Source organism: Hakea prostrata, chromosome 8, assembly GCF_041222555.1.
Source record: "Hakea prostrata isolate BN-2017 chromosome 8, UWA_Hpros_2, whole genome shotgun sequence".
NCBI lineage: Eukaryota > Viridiplantae > Streptophyta > Magnoliopsida > Proteales > Proteaceae > Hakea > Hakea prostrata.
The window spans coordinates 864,474-870,802 of record NC_142607.1 but is presented as its reverse complement, the minus strand read 5'-3'; positions in this window follow the sequence as shown (position 1 = coordinate 870,802).

The following is a 6,329-nucleotide window of genomic DNA, read 5'->3' as shown; positions in this document are numbered from 1 at the left end:
TGGTTTACACCCTCACAAAGGAACCTTCCGAAAGCACGGGAACCCAAATTTTCCTTGCAAAATCACTCCATTTCATCTCCTAAATGGATTTTGATCACATCGGTTATGAATGTTAAAATAGAATTCATCACTCAAGTAGAGAAAATGTGTGAATTTCTCTAGTTTTCGGATTTCTGAAATCTCTCAGTCGGAGGAGAGTGCGACCACAGTCACCCATACTCTATAACTACATTTCAACATTTGAGACTGATTTGTCATCTGAGAGTGATCGTTCATCAGATCTATCCACTTGATCGATGAAGCCAAACACCCTCAAATGGATACTTGGATTTAAATTCTCGCACAAGACTGCTAATCCATAACGGAAGCAAGATTGTCTAGATTAGAAGGACCTCAAAATTTTCTTATAAGTGTGCGATTTGGAGCAACAGAAAACCCTAAAAACTTGTTCTTTGAGGGCAAAACAACATATTTGAAATGGAAGAAATTTTAAATAGGGTTATGTTAGATGATGCGATCGTTATTTCTCTCCCCTCATCTTCTACAAGTCTCGTCAATTTTCCTCTCTCGAATCAATTGAGAATCTACAACTAAACCTTTGAAACAGTTTGAGAACTAATCTGGAATCTCTTAGAATTTTTGATTTTAGTTCACGATCCGTAGCTAGGCTTTCCTTTTAATCTCCACAACAATATCCACAACCATGAAATCTTTCCCCAAGTCTCGATTTTCTTCCTCATACAACAGTGTTACTTAATAAAGTTAATCCCTTGAGAGAATAAACGACACCAGAGTTGAAAGAAGAAGTAGATCATGGGAGGATGTTCTTCCTTGGGTAGAGAATCGTTGATTCTTAGAGTCAGGTGATTTAGGGATTTGGTTTTGCAAATTTATAAAATAAGAAATCATTTTCTGTAAATAAAAATCCTTTAAATGTTAAAAACAAAAGTTTATTTACACCTATATCCTATTTATTTGACTTAACACCATTGGATGCTTTTTTATACATGTAGCGCAATCTTGACCTTTAGCTACAGGCATCAGAGCTGCTGCAAATAAAAATCCACAGGTGGGCCTTTGGAATTTCGCATAAACCATCTTAAAACCCATTTATGCATTTATCTTTGTATTGTTCTGAAATGAAACTTCCCAGACCATAAATTGGTTCTTTAACATCATCTTCATTACATGCTGCTTTATTTGGAAATTTAAGGAATATATGCATCAATTTCCTCTCCAATCCCAATCTCAGAAAATTGGTGATAATTGTTAATCAATGGATTACACAACTATTACTCAATGACTGAGGCGTTGTTTGGCAACGCTCTTTTGGAGCTAATTCTTGTATTCATAGCCATTTGGGCACATAATCGGGAATATCTTGTTTGGTAAAGTGTGCCAAAAAATATATGCTGGTCAAGAGAAATGGGCTAAACTAAACATGAACTAGGTGTTTTGACACGCTTTAGCTTGTTCCCAAGAAGCCCCAAATTGAAGCTTCTTGGGCATGGGCACAAATCTTGTGAGAAATGCGAGGCACAAATGACCCAAAATGCTGGCCAAAACAATAATTGAGGGTATCAATGTAAACTCACATTATAAACAAATGCACTAAAAACCAAAGAAACACGCTCTTGTTGACACTCACTCTCGTTCGATTGCAACTCTTTGCTTTTTCTCTGAACAAAAGCCCTAAAAAACGAACGACACCATCTTTGCACCTCTATAAATCACACTTTTGACACCATCTCCATGCCTCTACTGTAAATTAAAATCATAAAAGGGTGAGTTCTAAATTATTTAGCTTAGTGATCTTGAGCAATGGATCTAGACACAGGAGTTGCCTCATTCCGTTCCCTTTCCCTTGTACTCTGTAGGTTATTTCCATGTTTTCAAATCAACGAACCACAATGATGGAGGTCCGGGATTAGCTTCTTTCTTTGGAGATATCACAGAGCAAAGGAGAGTATTTTTTTTCCGTCATCTATTTGGTATTCCATTCCTATATTTATAATATTTTCTCTCAACCCTAATTTCTTAATTAGAGTTTTACTTAGACTCAAGTAAATGAGGGAAAGCAATATTAGAGTCCTACTTAGACATAACTAAATAGAGGGGTAGTCATCTTGGACTACGTAACCGTTTTGCTGCCACCTATGGGGAAAATTGTAGTGGGAGCCACCCACTACGATTAACATCTACAAATCGAAAAACAGTACGCTCGCAACTCGATTCAGGTACTTAACCCAATTGTGTTCACCATTGAGTGCAATTGCATGGACCTCCTCTAATGGTTACATGCAATCATTAGCCTAAGATTTATTTCTTCAAGTACCCTTTGGATGCTCTTCTAGTTGAGGTGAATGGTAAGTAGCTAATGGGGCCATGCTAGATTGGGATAATCACCTTTTTGGTTAATCAGAATTCCTTGTCTACTCTTTCTCTTTTATCCTTTTCCCATCACTGCTTATTTTGATTTGATTTCTAATGAAAGAGATGTGCTACATGAATCTCCACTACCTCATTGTCCACTGAAGATGTGAAGCAATCCAATGTAAGATTCAACATAAATTAAGAAGAATCTTCATCTTGACCAGAATGGTATGTATTGAAGTTATTGCATACATATGTTCACATGCTACTATATTGTTTTTGGTTCTTTTGGTCTTTTAAGTTCAAGTAACCCCGCTCTCCTCTTGTGATAAAATGATTTTTTTCTCTCTTACATATGGAACTATTTTATCACTCCTCAATGATATACTCTCAATGCAACCTAGCTATACCAGACAACCTTTTTATGCTCTCAATGCAACCTACTGAAGAAACATTTTCCCTTGATTTTATTAAGCATTCCCGCAATTTAGGACTTGCTTCAACCTTCTAGTCTGGTTGTGACAAGGTTCTACCACCAAAGATTCAAGTTTCTGAGCAGCCAAGCTGATTTACCTGGTCTGATCATCACTCCCCAATCTTGCATTGATTGGGTTGAGTTGGAATTGATAGAATGACCGTTGGAAAGATGTTTTTTTTTTTTTTTTTTTGATCATGTCATCTTTTTTTTTTTGGTAGAAAAACCTTCATTAAGTAACTGACCGTTGGAAAGATGTTAGTTGTTTGTTTTCAAACTAGAAAATGATTCAAAATTTTATCTGATGAGCAATTCAATTCAAATAAATAAGCAATTCAAATCATTCTAATAATATACAATACCGAAAGATTAAGCTGCCTAATGAATAACCACTAGTCTGATATGGACATTTTAAACACTAAATATATATGGGAGTTAACTAATCCAAGGACCTGTAATAGTGCTCTTGGTTGGCCGAAGCCGCAACTCATCATTCAGAGTTTTTGTTTGTTTCTTCTGATTGTTGTTTTACAGATTTGTGTCTAAAAATGTGAAATCCCACCTAACCCTACCTGGACACCCTATTTGTTTTGGATGAAGAAAAGCTTGTTCGATGTTTGACTTTGAAGTTGGACCTTGAATACAGTGTTGCTATCTTTGGAATGTCCTAGGAAGTCAAGTCAGACCTCTCCCTTAGTGTGAAATCCAACCCTTTCTAACCCTGACCCTGACCCTGACCCGGATCCATTGGTGTTTATAGGTCCGAAGACCCGGAGTAGTGGAAGAAGAGACTTGTGGGCCCTCATAGTCGAAGATTCCTTGTATGACTCAGAGCCTATGGATATTGACAGTGATGCCCCTTACTTGGATACACTGTCAGTGTTCAGTGAGAAGCTGCACCTAGAAGGGGGGAGCGTAGTTGAAGTATGTGATGCACTTCCGATCTCGTTCCGAAGGTATTTATCTAATCTAGACTTGTTGATTTACTTGTAGGAGAAAACCCAACTCAATTTGGATCAGTCTGGCCTTCTATTTTCCTGACTAAAGTTGTTGTTCAGGCTTGGTTGACTGGCCAGTCGACTAGTTAATCGACCAACAAATTAATAAATCCGAAAATCACAAAATTCCTTATTATTTTAACCCTACTTTATGGGAACTCGTGAATAGAAGCCTAACCTAATCATTGGCACGTCAGAGCACGAGGAGTGAGCTTCCCTAGGGCATTCCTTGAAGTTAGTGAAGGATCTTGGTCTCAATCATTGCATTCCATCTCCATTGCTTCCTCAAGGTATGATTTCTCTCTCTCATTCTCTAATTTACTCTTTCCTCCACTCTTTCTTACTATTTAGACTATAGCTAAAGTGCTGCAACCTTGCAAACACTTGGCCATATGTTTCCCCTTTCATCTCCATTAATTTCTTTTCATTCTTGCTATGCTATGCATTCAATACAATCAATAGCATTGCATTTCTACGATTCTTGTCATTCCAACCTGTCTTATTGATCTAAATTGATGTGTAGATGTATGCTAGGTCTGATTTACTATTGGTTTATGACTCTCTTTTAGTTTTTATCACTTCCTTAGCTGATTCCCCATCATTCCTTGCCATTGCAACAAATTCCATTTCAATTCTTGATGTTTAGCATATAAAACATAGGGTTTCAATTTGGGTATTCTTAATTGGACCATTGGATCATGATAATATTCATTGTATAGTGTTCTTATACTGCTATGATCATTCCCTCCAAGTTTCTGATCGATCCGGGACCCAGAAGATAGGTTTCGGGCCAAATTTCCCTATGCTGCCCGTTACTGTTCCTCTTGGTCGACTGGTCAGTTGACCAGTCAGTCGACCAAAGGAAAACATCAACTCAACATTTTTTCGTTTCACTCCGTTTGATTGTTTCCTTCTCTAATGTTGCATATATGTTGTCTAGGGTTCAAGCTCTAAGTTGGGGACTATTCTAAGTGGTATTTGCTATTATTCCCAGTTTGATTAAGGTAAGGACGGTTATACCCATATGACATGGACTATGTGTTTATTCAATGATGACTGGCAACTTGATATGCTTTGCTTATAAATTCTATTTAGACATCATATGACTACTGTAGTTGTCTTTTAAAAGTAGTAACATGTTTAATTACTCTTGTATATCATGTCTATTAAATTGTTGTTATTTACATTACACTTGAATCATGCGATGTTATGATATGACTTTCAATATGATGATGTATCATGTATGTGTGATATGATGAATTGAGATGTGATTGGATAAGTATAATTTGGGATTGAGGAATGTCCTATTGACATTTCTGTCCTTGGACATCGGAGGGAATAGTACGGGATGTTCTCCGAAGGTGTCCATCGACGCTTTCCCGAATTATTGGGTTACATACATAGGACTTGTCTAGATGTATGGCTAGGATGTCCTTGTCATACAGACTCGAATTGGAAGGGTATTGAGACCGAACGACCCGTGGTGGTAGTATGGTTTGATGGGCGCTCAAGACCGGTAACCAATCTATGAGAGGACATACTTGAAAGGGGCCATTGTTGGTAGGGTTGCAAATAGTTAGACTTGGGCTCACGGAAGCTCGAAGATCGGTGAGTCATATCTGTGAGAGGACGTGAGAGCTTCCTATCTACTATTTGTGGATGACCAATGGGGTTGATGAGTCCGGTGAGTAATATCCGTGACTCTAGTGTGAAGGATACAGTGTCACATCCACCTAGCCGGTACCTTACTTGGCATACCCGGGTATGTGATCCACAGCCTAGATCAAGCATCGAGGGACCATGCCTCCCACATACGCGATAACACAATCATGAACAATGATAATCAAGGTAAAAGCAATAAATAACAGACATCATGAATAAGATACGAACAAATAATCATAGTGCGAAAATAAATGATACGAAGTCTATAAGTATGATTATAAGAAAAAGAGAATGAGCGGAAGTCTCTCTCTCAGTGGCAGCGGAAAAGTAGCACAAAATTAAGTTAAGTTACAATCCAACACCTAAAGAGTAACTCAATGAAAGTTAATTACATATCCTAGTGTCTAACAAAATCCAGGGGGTGGGGAATTAAGCAAGGGTTTCCTCTACTCTAATAAGCACATCCTCATAAGTGTGGACGAAGAATGCCCAACACGGTCGCTCCCTCACCACTATGGGGCTAACCCTGGTACGCAGTGTAATCCTCCTCGGCACCATAACCCTGATCTTTATGGTAGCTACCACTCGTAGGGTAGTATGTGGAATCGTAGTTCGTCTCGTAGGGTGCACCATCGGAGTCTTCAACACCTGCGGGATAATCTAACAAATATTTGCACAAAAGGAATGAGTTCAAAAGAACTCAGCAAGGTAGTTATTCCATAATTCATAACCATATAAATACAAATCATAACATGATGCAATATGATATGAAACACATGATGCAATTATGATTCTAACTCTATGTATGCTAGTCTCTATGG